Here is a 16784-nt window from a genome sequence, read left to right on the forward strand (position 1 = left end):
ATAATAATTTCTGCCCAGGTATTCAACTCTTTAAAACGCTGAAGCAGATGTTTATCATCTGTCACTCTGTTTTAAAACAGTAGCTTAAACTGTAAAGTACCCTTTTAACATAAAAACAATAGTAACATTCACTGAATGCTTATTCCATCCACATCAGGAAATGTGATAAAAATGGCTGTCTAGTCATTATCTCATTTAACCCTTATCACACTACTAAATTAAAATGGTTACCCCCATTTAATAGAAGAGGAGGCTGAGGCTTTAAAAAGTTTAAACGTGCCCAAAGCCTGGATTTAGACCCCATCTGTCTAAACTCAGTCTGCACTGTTGGCTCATTATACTCTCCTGCCTCAAATTCCTTCAAAATATATTAATTCCTTCAAAGATATATAGCTAATCCAAAAGTTAAAAATAAAAAGCTAACTAGTAGATATAAAATAATCATTTTATTCCAGTTGCCCTTATAATTAAAGACTACTATCCTTAATCTCTTAGTATTTGAGCATTACATAAAATCTTCCAAAACCCTGTCTGCATATTACTATATCAAATAGTCTTTTTTTAAAAAAGAAGATTTTTTTACTTATTCATGAGAGACAGAGAGAGATAGAGGCAGAGACATAGGCAGAGGGAGAAGCAGGCTCCTCGCAGGGAGCCTGATGTGAGACTCGATCCCAGATCTCGGGATCAACCCTGAGCCACCCAGGCATCCCTCAGTAGTCTTTAAACAATTAATGTTATTATCCTATCCATTCACTCATACATTTATCATCCACTCTACACTACTTAGTAAACACCTACCCCATTTAGCAAACATCCATGTATATGTAAGAAAACTATGTAAGGCCCATATAATTCTTCACTTCAAAGAATATATAAAAGGCAAAGAAAATAAGAGGGGTATAAAAATATCCATATTCACACCAGGAAGTACATGTTAAATACCACTTTCATCCATATTCTCCCGTGAGTGGATAGGAAAAACAAAACAGAACTTAATGATTCCCTCTCATTCATTTCCCTCCTATCTCTTAATCACCAAGAAAAATTAAGACGGGAAAATCATCAGAAAGGGGAGGATAGGGATCCCTGGGTGGCGCAGCGGTTTGGCGCCTGCCTTTGGCCCAGGGCGCGATCCTGGAGACCCGGGATCGAATCCCACGTCGGGCTCCCGGTGCATGGAGCCTGCTTCTCCCTCTGCCTCTGCCTCTCTCCCTCTCTCTCTCTCTCTCTCCCTCTCTCTCTCTCTCTCTCTCTCTCTCTCTCTCTCTCCCTCCCTCTCTGTGTGTGTGTGTGTGTGTGTGTGTGTGACTATCGTAAAAAAAAAAAAAAGGGGGGAGGATACTGAAGTATAAAGACACTCATGGGTACAGAAGAAACAAAGAGAATGAAGGAACATACTACTGAAATAAATGAGGCTAAAGTTACACAGACATGATTATAAACTACAGGAGCATTTACAAAAAATATCCTCATACCAAAAAAAAAATATTAAAAAGAATAAAAATTTCAAACTAAAGCTCACTTAAAAAAGAATGAAATCTTGCCCGTTGAAATGACATGAGAGTATCATGCTGACTGAAATAAGTCAAAGAAAGGCAAATACTATATGATTTCACTCATAGGTGGAATTTAAGAAACAAAAAAACAAACAGAGAGGAAAAATGGGGAGGCAGGTGGCAAACCAAGAAACAGACTCTTAAGTACAGAGAACAACTGATGGCTACCAGAGGGGATATGGATGGAAGCATGGGGGAAACAAGTGATGGGGATTTTAGGAGTGCACACGTGATGAACACCAGGTGTTGTACAGAAGTGTTGAATCACTATACTGTACACCTGAAACTAATATCACACAACTAACTCGAATTTAAAAACTTAAAAAATAAAGCTCACTTTTAAATAGGTTACTTAATAGGAACTCTTAGTAAATAATTACTAATGGACAATTACTAATTAAGAATCACAAAGTTGGAAAGGGACTTAAAAGGCCATTTATTCTATCTCCATACTTTAAAAGAGGACCATAATAAAACCATGCAAAAGAAACATAAAGACATCTAGTGGACACTGAACAACTCATTTTGGAAAACACTGCTTTTGGTTTTAAATTACTCTCACAATCTATGCCTTAAATTTATCTAGTTAACTTTTACTAAGTTTTCTAAGATTTTATTTCATTAGGTCTACCATATGTAAGTTCAATTATCTAGGAGAAAAAAGTGTTTGAAATAATGCTCAGAACATTAAAATATACATATTTTCATTTACAAACTGATGATCAAAATTAGTGAGATTATAATATATATCAGTCTAGAAATAAGATATAGTCAATCGAAGAATGTTAGAGCTATTCGGATCTCAAATCATGCATCAGAATTCCAAATTTCTTTGAAGATGAAAGAAAGGCAAAGATATTATTATTAATGGTCTATAAAATAACATTTTGCAGCATTTAAGGAAGCTCACTTAAAAAGAATAACTGATGAATCCTTTTATAGAACAAATCATTTTGTAACATACCTACTGCCCTGATCTACCTGCTTAATATGGTCAGGTAAAGCCACAGAACACGGCCTCTAGTCAAACAGAAATGACAATCCTGGCACATTGTTGCTCGGGGGAGAAAGTGAAAAGAAAGGCCTTCAGTCACTGGGCACTTAGGGTTTACTTCCATTAAACTATTCTTCCCAAAAATCTTATAAATAGTATTAATATCTTTTTGGTAAGGAGACAGGTTTGGAAACTTGTCCGTGATTACGTAGAAAATAAGTTGTAGTTCTAAAATGGACAACAGATATATCTGATCCCTTCCACTATACCACACTCAGTAAACAATCCTTTTATAGAGAAATGTTCTCTATAAAAGAATACTACCGTGCATGTTGAGAAAATAAAGTAAAAAAGTATAAATCCAAAGAATCCGTAAGAGCCTTCTAATTTTACTGTGGTATTTACATAAAAAAATAATTATCAGTTAATAATTTAGAATAAATCTAAAGTTGTTGAGGAATACACAATCGTAAGTTCTTAGCCTAGATTCTCTTCTCTTTAGTAACACATTAGGCTATTGGTTTCAATATTTTAAGTTCTCCCACAGTAAATCAAAATTTAAGGGGAGGGGGGAATCACACAACCTTGTTTCACTGTCATTGAAAACTACCGAATTCTAATCTCAGCTCAATGAAACTATTTTTAACCTGTCTGTCCTAGCTTTCCACGGTGGCTATTCCACATGTCCATCATTCTCCTTTCCTAAATCCACTCTCCTCTCATCAACTGGCCTTGATTCCTAATCTGCCTCTTAGAGAATATAAATTTGAACTACTCTAACCTTTTGCCACCCAACCTATAAATATCCACCTCTATTCTCACTTCTTTTCTTTTTTAATGCCTCTCTCCTCCTGTCTACATTAGCACACTGCCTAGAAGCACAGCTAGTACTTAGTTGATACTTACAAAATGCAACTAATTCTAAACTAATTCTTCCACCCTGCTCATCTATCCTTTCCTACATTTTCAGAGACCTCTGTCAGCTATGTCCTCTCTCATCTCCTACATCTTCAAACATTTCCTCTTTATTGGCTCTTTCCCAAATAGTTTATCGATATTTGTAAGAAAGGAAAGAAAAAATCTACAAACCATTTTTAGTTACTGCTTCATCTCTTTCATTTCTTCAGGGTCAAAATTCTTTAAAGATAGGTGTGTCTGGAAATTTCATATCAATAAGTACTGTCAAGTAAGTAGAATAAGTTTTTTTTTAAGAATCCTTGATTCTTTTTTAAAGTTTATTTACTTAAGTAATCTACACCCAAACATGAGGCTTGAACTCACAACCCCAAGATCCAGAGTTGCACACTCTACTGACTGAACCAGCCAGGCACTCCAAGAACCCTTAATTTTAAGGCTATCTATTGAAACAATTACAGATAAAGAGATATGATATCTGAGTTTAGCTTTAAAATAATCCATTTGGGGACAGGAGTTTTAGATGAAACAAAACTGGTTATGTGTTCACTCTTCAAGGTAGGTGACAACTACATAGGGGGTTCATTATTCTATTTTCTTTTGTATATGTAATACCATGAAAAATTTAAACTTATTTTTCAAGTAGCCTATGCTCACATTCCTTTTCATTTTTGCAAAGAAGTTTAGACAGACTTTCCTAAAGGAGGAAAATGGATTTTGTGCCATTAGAAATATTTCAATGGGGCAGCCCGGGTGACTCAGCGGTTTAGCGCCGCCTTCAGCCCAGGGAGTGATCCTGGAGACCCAGGATTGAGTCCGGCATCGGGATCCCTGCATGGAACCTGCTTCCCTCTGCCTGTGTCTCCACACCTCTTTTTTTCTTTCTCTTTCTCTCTCTCTCTCTCTCTTTCTGTCTCTCATGAATAAATAAATAAATAAAATCTTAAAAAAAAAAAAGTTTCAATCTTTACCTTACTTGCGCTCTTCAAAACACATGATAACCCGGACCATTTCTGCTTCTTACTTTCCTCTCCTTTGTCATTCGTTATGCACACTCACTCTAAATTTTCTTCTCTGCCTCCCAACCTCTCAGTCTCATTCGTGGGCACTTCTCCCACTTCCTTTCAAACATGGTCCCACTCGCTCCTAACATACATACGTACACACCCCAAAAGTGCTGCTATCAATTTTACCCTTAAATACTTCTACAATCCCTGTCTTTACATAACTCCAACTACTTAGTTCAGACTCATTTTTCTATTGTACTTTCTCCCCCACTAAAACCAGTTTCCCCACACGATCTCCCCTCTTCAAAGTCCATTCTCCACACTTCAGCTGGAGTTATCTTTCTAAAATACAAACCCGACAACAACACCACTACTCCATTCGAAATTTGATGGCTGTCCCATGTTGAAAAAAAAAACCTTCCAAACTCTTTATCATGGTACCAAGTACTTTAGCATCTTCCACCCACTACACTGCAAGTACTCGTACTCTGGGACTGAGGTATAAGAAAGACCTAGGGTTCTGCAAACACAAACCACTAGAAATTATCCTTTGCCATTTGCCTAAAATGACTCTCCTCATCTTCTCTTCCGTTGAAAGGTTACTCAACCTTCTAAACACAAGTCAAATGTCACACCATACTGGAAACTTCCCCTAATCTCCTTAGGGTCAGAATCTTTCTACCAATGGGTACAGAGAATGGCATCAGGGCTGAGATCATGACTTAAATGAGTTATACCCAACCTGGGTTGAAATCCCAGGTTCAAACTTTATCACCTATGACTCTGGACAAGATCTCTTAGTTTGCTTCCTCATTTCTAAATAACAGTAGCTAGAAATTTTTATGAGAATTAAATAATGGGCTACATGCAAAATACTGCACGGAACCTCACTAAAATTAAGTATTCAATAACGGTTAACTGTTATATGACTATTTATTCCCACTCTGGGCTCCTATAGTAACTTGCACCTACCTCTATCATACTATTGTGATGACGTAACAGTTTGCTTATACAGACACAGATTATCTTCTATCATCTTTTTATTCCCACTACCAGGCATAATATACAATATAATAGGTTCTTTTGTAGATTTTATTTATTTATTCATGGGAGACACAGAAAGAGGCAGAGACACAGGCGGACGGAGAGGCAGGCTCCATGCAGGGAGCCCGATGTGGGATTCGATCACTGGACTCCAGGATCACGCCCTGAGCCAAAGGCAGACGCTCAACCACTGAGGCACCCAGGTGCCCCCAATATAATAGGTTCTTAACAAATCTTGAATAAACAAAAAAAAAATGCTTCCAACCCCTAATAAGGCCTCAATTTTTTTCTAATCGTCTTACAAAATTTACTTTCCATATCCTTGTAAAAAATTGGTACTTTAAGTAAAATTTACAAGCCAGTCTTATTTTGAGAAAAAGGGAATTTTGCAGTGGCGCTGTGTTATTTTCTTGATTAAAACACAGTCTGGAGAGCTGGGTGACTCAGTCAGTTAAACATCTGCCTTTGGCTCAAGTCATGCTCCCAGGGTCCTGGGATCAGTCCAGCATCAGACTCCCTGCTGCTCAGTGGGAAGTCTGTTTCCTCCTCTGCCCTTCCCCCTTCCCACTTGTTCTCTCTCAAAACTAATTTTTTTTTTTTTAAGTTTAAAAATAAATAAATAAAACACAGTTGGTCAAGTGTCTGCCTTTGGCTCAGGTCATGATCTCAGGGTCTTGGGAATCAAGAAGCTCTGCTAAGCTGGGAGCCTTCTTCTCCCTGTCCCTCTGCTGTTCCCCCTGCTTGTGCCAATAAATTCCTTTTTTAAAAAATGATGTAAAACACACAAAATAAGACCACTCTACTATCAACAATTTTTTCCACATACTCTATAAAATACCAAATTTCTAGGATCGTTATCTACCTGTTGAAAAAATTTTAAAAGATAATCAAGGCAGGTTTTTTAAATCTGGTGGGCTTCCTTACCACCAAGGCCTGAGCCAACTCTAAGGACTAAGGTGTATTGCAGTTTTTGTTTTTGTTTTTTTTAAGTAGAACACGGCATTTTTCATTCTGAAAACATGCTACCGAGAAATTCTAAAGAACACTGAAATAATCAAATAATTACTACTACTCACTGCTTTAAAAAAAAAAAAAAAGACCAGTCTGTGCTTTAAAAATCACTAGTAATTTAAAGCTAAATTAATCTTCAAAATATGTGTAGGCAATGTTCAAGCTAGTATTAAGTAGGGGTGGGGGGGCTCATTTTACAATATTGACCCTCAATAAATAAAACGCAAAAGGCAGAACGGTTTTTTTTTTTTAAAGGTATTACTATATAACAGCATGGTCTCTACTTCTACACTTGACCTTTAAATATTAATGCCCTCTGAGTAATTATTAATGGATTTAATATGCAAACACCTCCGAGCTACTTCAGAATAAACATGATTAAATATCTAAAAATAAACGTATCAGGGAAAGGAGAAAGGCCTGTTAAAAAAAAATCGTTTCTCGGGTCTCACATCAAATGTGTGCCATACATACGGTTCGGCACCGAGAGGCAGCAGCAACCTGGGAGGGTCAGAGGCGCCGCAGGCCCGAGGCCCTGCAGCTGGGGCGGCTGCTCATCCCCGAGACTACCGGGGGCGGTGGCCCAGCCCAGTCGGGGTGGGGCTGAGCGCTGTTAACCGGGGCGGGCCAAACGGCAGGACGGGAAGCCCAAGTCTCACCTCCACTTCCCTTCCCCAGCGCAGAGCGCAGTTCGGCGACCACCCAAGAGCCCCAGCACCACAAAGACACAGATTTTCTCTCGCCCGGTAGGCTCAAAGTTTATCGGTCTTTCCCAGCAGTCAGGGCCGCCGGGCTTTGTAGTTCGCCGGTCCAGGCCACGCCGCCAAGGCCGCAAGCCTGCGGGGCCGCTAAACTACGATCCCCATAATGCCCCGCGAGTCTCGAGCTCCCACTGTTCTCCACCTCCCCTCACGGCGCCCCGACAGCCGCGCCGCAGCACCGCCTAGGCGGCGGGAGACTGGGTGGGGCTGTCAGCCCGGATACCCCCCCACCTGCTCTCCTGCTTGCGCCCGTCTCCCTCGGATTCATTACCTAGGTGCCGCAGCCCGGCCGGCGGTTGGCGAGGCGGCCCGGTTGGGGGCGGCCGCCGAGTCCGTTAGTTCCCGACGTGCGTGAAGAGGCGGCGGTGGCGGCGGCGTACGGTTGCCATGGCAGCCGCGAGGCGAGCGGTGGGGGGAGCACAGCGGCTCACGGTCAACTCGGGGGAGGAGCCTGAGAACCCCGCCCGGGTGCGGGGGAAGGGCGGCGCAAGGGTGAGGCGGAGAGGGGCGGGCGGTGACATGGACGAGGACGCGGACGAGGACGAGTGACTGACTGAGCTCGGGTACCGCCTGACGAGCCCTGCCGCGGCAGCGGCCGATCCCTCGGCCGGACGCTGGTCCGTAAAGGTGGTCGGGCCCGGGCCCGGCCGGTCCCCCTCTGGCCTTTCCACCCGCAAAGTCGCATTTGCAATCTTGCACACCCTTCTGCCGCTTCCTGAGGAGCAGGGTGAGAGGGTCCCTTAGTAAGGTGTAGAGCGTACGGCCTTTCGGATTGTTAAGGTCTGAGAACTCCTAAGAGGCGTGATTTGGGCTGAACGTTTGAGGCGTATGCTATTTCTGAGGTGATGGTTTGTGGACTCTGCAACAGCCTTCTCAGAGGTGCGGGGCCGGGGCCGTAGAAACCGCAGAACCGCTTCTCGGTTCCCGTCCTGCCCCGACCCGGGTAGCGGATACCCGGGGGCAGTTCACTCCCGGCTGCGGAACGCCTTAATCTGCAAAATGGAGACGCTGTCCAGTGCACAGAGCCTTTGAGAAATCAGGGCATCGACACCGATGGACCACCGTGAAACAAAGACTGGCATTTAACGATTTTTAAATCTTATTTAACCCTTCGTGGTAAGAGTCAGAAGAGGAGTGGCCGGAGGGGAGGCTGGGGTGCGGCTGGACGGAATTCTCTAGTGATGGAGAAGCTCTGTATCTTCCTTAGGCTTTGGGTTACGGAGGCGTATGCCTTTGTCAAAACTCATGGAATGGTACCCGTAAAATCTGCACATCTCACTGTAGGTGAATGCACCTCAAAAAAAAAAAAAAAAGAACATAAAAATAATTTAAGATCAGTCTTAGCAACTTACAAATACACAATACAGTGTTGTTAACTTTGGTCACCAGGCTGTACCTTACATCCCCAGGACTGACTTATTTTACAATAGGAAATTTGTACCCTTTGACCACCCTCCTCACCCATTTGGATCCACTACTGCCAATCCCCACGTCTGGCAACCACCAGTCTGTTCTCTGCATCTGTAAGGTCATTATTAGAGCTGTAGACTCTAATAGAGACCAGGGAGATGGTCTCTGTCCAATCTCCAGACTTTGCAGATGAGGAAAATGAGACCTAGTAATTTAAATAAACGGAGGAAGTGGGGTGGCGGAATTACCCTGTCATTTTCTACCAATAAATGTCTCTTGAGAAATTATGATTGAAAATAGCAAGCTGCTTACTGTGCATGTCATCCAGTTCTCAGTCGGGGTCACCTTGTCCACAGAAATTTTGTTAAAATGGACTCAAGTCCCTTTCCCACCTCGTGTGGAAAGGCCAACGTTCTCTCCAAGATTGTACAATCCCTGGGGGTTTTAGAATCTCAGGGTCACTTCTGGCTGAGTTCTTGCTCTCTCTGAACACATGGACTCTCTCACATCTCACCTTCTGCAACGCTTTTCTCTCCTGCTGACGCAGTTTGGAAATCAAGCCCTTTTCTTTGGTTGTTCATTTGTATAACAGGTTCCGCTGAAGGTTTGGAGCAGCTGAAGGGTTTTAAATGAAGGATGCAGATAACCTAAAGTTAGAATTCCCTGGTCTTGGAAGGACCTCAGTATCCTAATGGCATTGGTATCCACCAACCCATATCCTTTTTCAGCAGAAACTGCAACCCTGCGCTAACCAACATCTCCCTGGCCCTCTCTCTCTCTTCTCTCTTTATATAATACTTTTACTTATCTCTGTTTCCTAACCTATACCTTCAGGACCACCTTCCACTCCTCAACTGTTTATCAAAGTATTTTCCTACACAAAGAAAGTACTTGGCCCAAGAGGAACTGTAGTGCCAGCTATCAAAATCGTGTTTCAACTCGGTATGTATCTGCATATTCTATTTGATTCAGCCCAGAGTATACTCAGTAAATATTAAGCTTATGCACATGACCTATCTAGGCTACCTGCATAGGGGGTTCAGTTATGAAAACTTTTCAATGCAGGGACACCTGGATGGCTCAGCAGTTGAGCGTCTGCCTTCGGCTCAGGGCGTGATCCCAGAGTTCTGGGATTGAGTCCCAAATTGGGCTCCCTGCCAAGAGCTTGCTTCTCTCTCTGTCTATGTCTCTGCCTTCTCTCTGTGTCTCTCATGAATAAATAAAATCTTTTAAAAAAAAGGAAAGAAAGAAAACTATTCAGTGTAAATGAGGAAGCAGTTGATAGTAGCTGGAACCTGATGTCGAAGAGAAAGAAAAGAACCTAAAATCTCCATCATCATAGCTTATATTGTGCAGAAGTAATGACAGCATTCAAGCAATAAAATCCAGAACAAAACCTGAGTTAATGCTTAGTAGCAATAATGACATCCTTATAGAAGCAACACCTGGGCTTGTCACCTCTAGCAATTTGATCACAACTCTGCATATATAATGAACATATAAATAGAGTCTCCTTTACTCCTGGAGAAGATGATACTGATCTGCTATCAGCTGAACACATGTTTTTGTAGTAGAGATGATAGGTTCACCTGATCCATCTAGCCCTCATCTGATTTCCCTTGTGACCAGTCACTTGCATTTACAAGGCAGCTGGCCAGGGTTGTAGTGCAGTCTACAGCCATGAAGAAGTCTGCAAATGCAAGGCCCCAATGCATAACCCTCCTTGTTTTTTTTGAAGTCAGAATCCCCAGAGAAGCAGCTCAGCAGGACAAGCCACTTAAGGAGAATGATGACAGCAGTGAAAGGCAGCAGCTGCCTTGAAGTAAGCTGAAGGAGGATGGTCACAGAGGAAGAACATGAGCTCCTGAAGCATAGCCTTAGAAAACCTAGCATGGCTGTGGACAGTTGGGAAGGAATGAGAACTGACAATAGTATATTCTTTTCACTGGAAACTTTGGATTAGTTCAAGTAATAGTTAAACACACTGTGCAAATCTGAAAGTAATAACGGATTAATCTACATGGACAATATGGTCATGAGCCATTGCCCTCATTAAAGAGACTTAGCACATCTAGGGGCGACTAGGTGGCTCAGTTAAGCATCTACTTCACCCGGGTCATGATCTCAGGGTCCTGCTCAGCGAAAGAGTCTGCCTCACTCACCTTCTGCCCCTCCTCCCCGCTTGTGCATGCTCTCTCTCAAATAAAAATCTTAAAAAAAGATTTAGCACATCTGGTTCAAAGTCAGACATTTTTCCTCAGTTCTCAGTCTTGGCCTCTATAGCATTTGACTTTGCTGGCCACCCTCCTTAGCCGTTCATGACCTTGGTTCTCCTCAAAGCATGCTTCATTGTGTTATTCACCAGCTCTTCTACCAGCTTCTTAAGTGGAAATAGCTCCCAACATTGAATCAATACACCCTCTCCATTTATAGGGTTTCACCTCTTGGCTCTGGTTGACACTCAGATTTCCCTTACTAGTTCTGATCCACAAGCTCCAATACTGCCTCAAGCATGTTGTGCACTTCCTTACCTTGTTCTATATGATAATCTCTTCACCTGGAATGCTATCCCCCTACCCTAAATTCTACCTATTATGCAAAAACTGCCTCAGGCCTCTACATGAAGCCTCTCCTGATCATTCCTGCTCACAATCCTATTCCTGCTCTGTACTCACAAAATTTCCTGCCTGTATTACCCACTTAGACAACGTACCATCTAGTGGCAGCTCACGCATTGTTTACTCATTGGTTTTTGTCTTTTCTCCTCACTGGATTTCAAACTCCTCTGACATACATTTCTGGGTATTTCCAATACATCTTTATAATACCTTTCATATAAGGACACAATATTTTTGATTCATGGCTCCTTCTCTCTTGAGTTAAACCTCCTCTCTCTTGCTTTCCCCCTTCTGATGCTATAGAGGACATTCATAGACTCCTAATATAAATATCCCTGAGGCCTGTGGAAAAGTGTGGGCCCCCATATGTGTTCAGTGGATGAGTGAGTACCTTAAGAGGCAGTTCCCCTAAGTCACTTTTGGTGTGGAAGGAGTTTGGGAGGTAAGGGACACTGAATTCCAATGCTCAAAGTCACTACTAGGTCCTAGAGCAAAGTTTAATAGGTCATGAAATCAATTTCATGCATCCTATCCAGCTTTTTAATGTTTAAAATGTGATAGGGTAAGATAGAGTGGGGTAAGGTAGAATCAAACAGAAGCAATAGGAATGAAATGCAGAGTGTATGCACATAGTTCTAGTCAAGTACAACAGTCATTGGACTTTGGGCTTCAAATCTACCCTCCCTCTACCGCTGGTATTGGTAGAGCTGGAACTAGGCAACCCACATATCTCCTTTGTCTTCTAGCTCCTGGATATAGTAGGGAAGAGCACAAGGCTGGAAGAAGAGGAAGCCAACTTGCTGACATGGTCACTTCCTGTTAGCTTGCTATTCCTATCAGCATCACTCTAGCAATGGCCTTTTAGCCTGGAGGCAGTAATTTCTGTCTCAGGCTTCTTTTTTTTTTTTTTTTTTAATATAAATTAATTTTTATTGGTGTTCAATTTACCAACATACTTTTTTTTTTTTTTTTTTTTTTTTTTTTCTGTCTCAGGCTTCTAGTGGCACTTCCAGAACCAGCCTCACAGCACCACTTCTCCCTCCACCCCAGACTTAGCAGCATGAGTCAGGCAGTGTGTTTCTGGAGAGGTCTGGGTCCCACAACCATGTTCCTTCTCTTCTAAGCTGCTGGGTTCTGAGAACCCACCCTCCCCTCCACTCATTGATCTCTCGCCCCAAAGGCAGTTATCTGCTTCTTGCTATTATTGTTGACATGTTACTCCAGTGTTCTTTTTAAAATTTTACAGCCGCTCCAACATCTATTTAATCAATTCCCTCTGCTAAATTCTCTCTGCTGAAATACTTGCCTTGGTTTCTTTTTTTTCCTGAGTGGTGGACCCTGACAAATATGAATTGTGAAATAAAACATAGCTCCTGCTGTGAATGTCAGTCCAAAAGGTTTAAGAAACACTACCTTAGATGAGGGGGAGAGTTCTTCAATAGACAGTTGCCCTAAGTGCTGAAGGGCCAGTCCTACCACACACAGGTGCTCTGCATCTCAGGTATGTGAAGAGCAGAGACACAGAGACCCAGGCCTGCCATAGCAGCTCTCACCATTGGATGCCAGGCCTAGCTAGCTTGGCCCATAAAAATCACTGCTGGTGAGCCTACAGTTCTCTACCACAGTTTGGATGGAACCCCATGCTTCATCTGGAGTCTGACCTCTCTTGGATATGTCGAAAACTCAGCTTTTTAAAGTTGCCCTTCTACACTTTTTAGCAAGTGAAGGAAAACAAAAGTTAACGATGAAAAAACAAGGAAAAAAAAGAAAAGAAAAAAGCAAAGAAGTGGTACCAGAGACCTCATTAAGTGGGACTTGGTGAGTCAAAGAGAAGGATGAAAAGGATTTCAGGGTGCATATTTTTCTCTGATGCTGCCTTTTCTCACAGGTGATATGAGGAGGTAATAGCCAAGAAAAGGAAGGGGAGAACCTTTTCCCTATGTTTCTGCCATATCCAGCCCAAATGAGTCTTTTGCTCTATTTTATTCATGAACTTACTATGCTTCTGCTTCAATGCTCCCATTAGAAGGGAGACACTCTTTAAAGACCAGAACTATTAGGCCAGCCTCATTTAATCACATAGTCTTAATGAAAAGAACTGCTTTACATTTGGGGAATTCCAAATATTTCTTGTGTATGCCAAAATAAACAACAGAACCTCTTGGCAGTCGCCTGTGGGGATTCTCCTTGCTTATGATTTTGTATTTCTTTATGCTAATTTAGAAATATGAACAGAAAACCCAGGACTCGGGGCTGTTAAGTGGATTTGTAACAGTCTGGAGTGTTGTGGGTATGTAACTCAATGAATGAATGTACAGCCCTCTGTGATAGCTGAAGTAATAGTACTTTCATTGAGCACTGCAGTAAGTCATCGTGTGTATTCAGCAAGCTGCTAATACATTAGCAACACATCTTTCACCTGTTTTAGGACCTTACATTTAGTAGAGGAATACATAACTGAATGTGAATTGCTCAGGCAAATGTTGGCAAGTTACTTCATTTGTGACGTGTAGAACATTTTCTAGCGAACTGAAAAGCATGTCACCTTGTGATTTCACCAGTGAAACACATTACAATGTAGGTGGCATGTCACAGAGGAAAAGCAGTTTGTGATCAGGTTTTCTATTTGTAAAAGGCAGTGTTGTGCCAAGCAACCACAAGCACAAAACATTTTAAGTCTGAATGAAAAAAGGAGCGGTACGGCTGGGATCCCATTTCCCCTTCCAAGAAGATATAAGCCACTCTAGGGGGCTACTCCTGGTACCGGAATCCTTTGCCTGTTTTTTTTCTGTGTCCTATTTTAGTTTGACCTGTAGGGAATTGAAAGGGATGGGTTTAAGAGGTAAATTCCATTTCCTCTCTTCCCTCTGGTTTTTCTGCTACATTTTAGGTCTTCTTTGTGATTTATGTGTGTAAATGATGTGACTTACATGAATCATTCCTAAATGGTTAACTATTGAAGCAAACTGTTCATCATCCAGTTCTCTGCGATACCCTTGCCTTATGTTCACCAGGCTGCTTCCTCCTTTCTCAAATCCCACCACAAATTTCACGTCTTCAAGAAGCCCTTGCTGATAGCTACAATGAAGACTTCTAACAGCCTTTATTCATCCTTGTCTCTGTCCCTTTCCCCCAGCTCTCCGGTTAACTGTTGTCATTATCTGACAGTGAAGTCACAATGAAATAAAGGACAGCAATCTCCTAAGTTTTGTGCTTTTTCTTCCTCCTTGCTCTGTGGATGGAATTATGCCTTCATAACAAATAAGCATGTTGTTTTTTAAACAAATATCACAGTGAAGCAAGTCAAATGAATTTTTGGGTTTCCCAGTGCATATAAAAGTTATGTATACACTATACTATAACCTTTAACTGTGTAATAGCATTATGTCTAAAAAACGATGTACTGGCGCATCTGGCTGGCCCAGTTGGTGGAGCGTGTGACTTTTTTTTTTTTTTTTTAAGATCTTATTTATTCATGAGAGACACAGAGAGAGGTAGAGATATCGGCAGAGAGAGAAGCAGGCTCCCTGTAGGGAGCCTGATGTGGGACTCCATCCCAGGACCCCGGGATCACACCCTGAGTCAACGGCAGACGCTCAACCACTGAGCCATGCAGGTGTCCCAGAGTGTGACTCTTGATCTCAGGGTTGTGAGTTTGAGCCCCATGTTCTGTTGTAGAGATTGCTTAAAAAGAAAAATCCTTAAAAAATCTTAAAAATATAAATTAATAAATATGATGTACATACCTTAATACAAAGACCCTTTATTGCTAAAAGATGGGTTTTCAGCTGGTGAAGGATCTTGCCTCACTGTTGATGGCTGTTGACTGATCAGGGTGGTAGTTGCTGGAGGTTGGGGTGGCTGTGCCAATTTCTCAAAGCAAGACAACAGTGAGGTTTGCCCAAGTTTATACCTGGAAAGTTAGTTCACTCATTTTTAACTGCTGCAACCATAAAGTACAGTTTCTTTCCAACCTTCATGTCTTGGTGTGTCTGGGCTACTGTAACAAAAAAAAAAAAAAAAAAAAAACATAGACTGGAGGGCTTATAAACAGAAATTTATTTCTCACATTTCTGGAACCTGAGCAGTTCAAGGTCAAGTCACTGGCAGATTCGATGTCTGGTAAGAGCCAGCTTCCTACCTCATTGACAGTAGTCTTCTTGCTATGCCCTCACATGGCAGAAGGAAAGAGGGAACTCTCTGAGGTCTTTCATAAAAACACTAATTCCCACTCATGACAGCTCCACCCTCATTACCTAATCAAATATCCCAAAGATCCCACTTCCAAATACCATCGCATTGGGGGGTAGAGTTTGAACATATGAATTTGGAGGGTACACAATCATTTGGTCTGCAGCATTCTACCCTTGGCCCCTCAAAATCCATGTCCTTTTCATATGTCATCAACTCTAACATCCAAAATCTCATCTAAATTAGTTAATCAATATTCACTCTAAGGCAAATTCCTCTTCAGCTGTAAGCTGGTGAAACAAAACATGCCATGTACTTCCAAAACACAAAATGGTGAGATAGGCACAGGACTAATTTTCCTATTCCAAAGTTAGAAACAGGAAAGAAAGGAGTGAGGTCCAAAGTTAAGACCCAAACCCAAGAAGGCAAATTCCATTAGACCTTAAGGCTGAAGACTAATCCTCTTTGGCTCGATGCTCTGCCCTCCAGGTGCACTGGGGTAGACGTTCCACCTTCCAGACACACTGGGGTAGTGGTCTTGCTTTCCCAGCTTTGTCAGGCAGAAATTAGGCCCTAGGGCTCCCAACAGCCCTGTCCCCATGGCTTTGGGTGGTCTCAACTGCTGTGACTCCCCTTGGGCACCACTCTTAGGCTCCAAGGTCCCATCCTTTGAAATTTAAGTGAAGGAAGCCATGTCCCCAGGGATTGTATACTCTGTAGGCAATGCAGATACCACCAGTTTGCTGCCTGCACTCTCTCGGGGGTCAACCACTGCAGCCCGCACTGTACCTGGGTCACTGACATCTCATTTGGGCCCGGCTAGGAGCATGGCTAGGGTATGTGGTTGCAGTCATGGGGTGTGAGGTGAGGCAGTGCCCAGCAGTTCGCACTGAGCTCCTGCAAGTGCCAGCAACCCCTCTTCAAACTCCTCTTCCCTGCCTTCCCACTCTGGGCCTATGTGGGAATGGTAGGCCTGATGATCTTTAAATCACCCTGAGGAATCTTTGGTCATTCCTCCATTGTCTTGGAGAATAGCACTTGGCTTCTGCCAAAGTCACTGATCCATACTAATCTCCTTATCAGATGGTCACTTAGCCACACCCTTAGTGTTCTCTCCCAAATAGGCTTTCTCCTTCCTTTCATTGGAGACAGACTGAGAATTTTCCAAATATTTAAGTTCTGGTTCCTTTGTGATTAAAAATTCCATCTTTAAGTCATTTCTCTCTTCTTGAATTTTACTATAAGGAGTCAGGAAGAACCGGGCTGCTCTTTCA

General features: G+C 42.2%; 1 protein-coding gene and 1 long non-coding RNA gene across 3 annotated transcripts in view; one reads left to right on the forward strand and one right to left on the reverse strand.

Moving 5' to 3' along the window:
* Positions 1-7693, reverse strand: part of KATNAL1 (katanin catalytic subunit A1 like 1) — a 79326-nt gene extending 71633 nt beyond the window's left edge. Inside the window, exon 1 of one of the 2 annotated variants that reach the window (XM_055317319.1) lies at positions 7190-7261. The gene's annotated coding sequence lies outside the window, so the exon portion shown is untranslated. Of the gene's footprint in view, positions 1-7189; positions 7262-7562 lie in introns of those variants that run through there. The other variant, XM_055317321.1, reaches the window with a different exon arrangement.
* Positions 7694-7829: 136 nt separating this feature from the next.
* LOC129504457 (uncharacterized) lies at positions 7830-14502 on the forward strand. Its single transcript, XR_008663371.1, has 4 exons — positions 7830-8407; positions 9294-9384; positions 9590-9643; positions 12313-14502. It is a non-coding gene; the product is annotated as an uncharacterized LOC129504457 (long non-coding RNA).
* The last annotated feature ends 2282 nt before the right edge of the window (positions 14503-16784 follow it).

The sequence above is a fragment of the Nyctereutes procyonoides genome, unplaced genomic scaffold, assembly GCF_905146905.1.
Source record: "Nyctereutes procyonoides isolate TBG_1078 unplaced genomic scaffold, NYPRO_anot_genome, whole genome shotgun sequence".
Taxonomy (NCBI): Eukaryota; Metazoa; Chordata; class Mammalia; order Carnivora; family Canidae; genus Nyctereutes; species Nyctereutes procyonoides.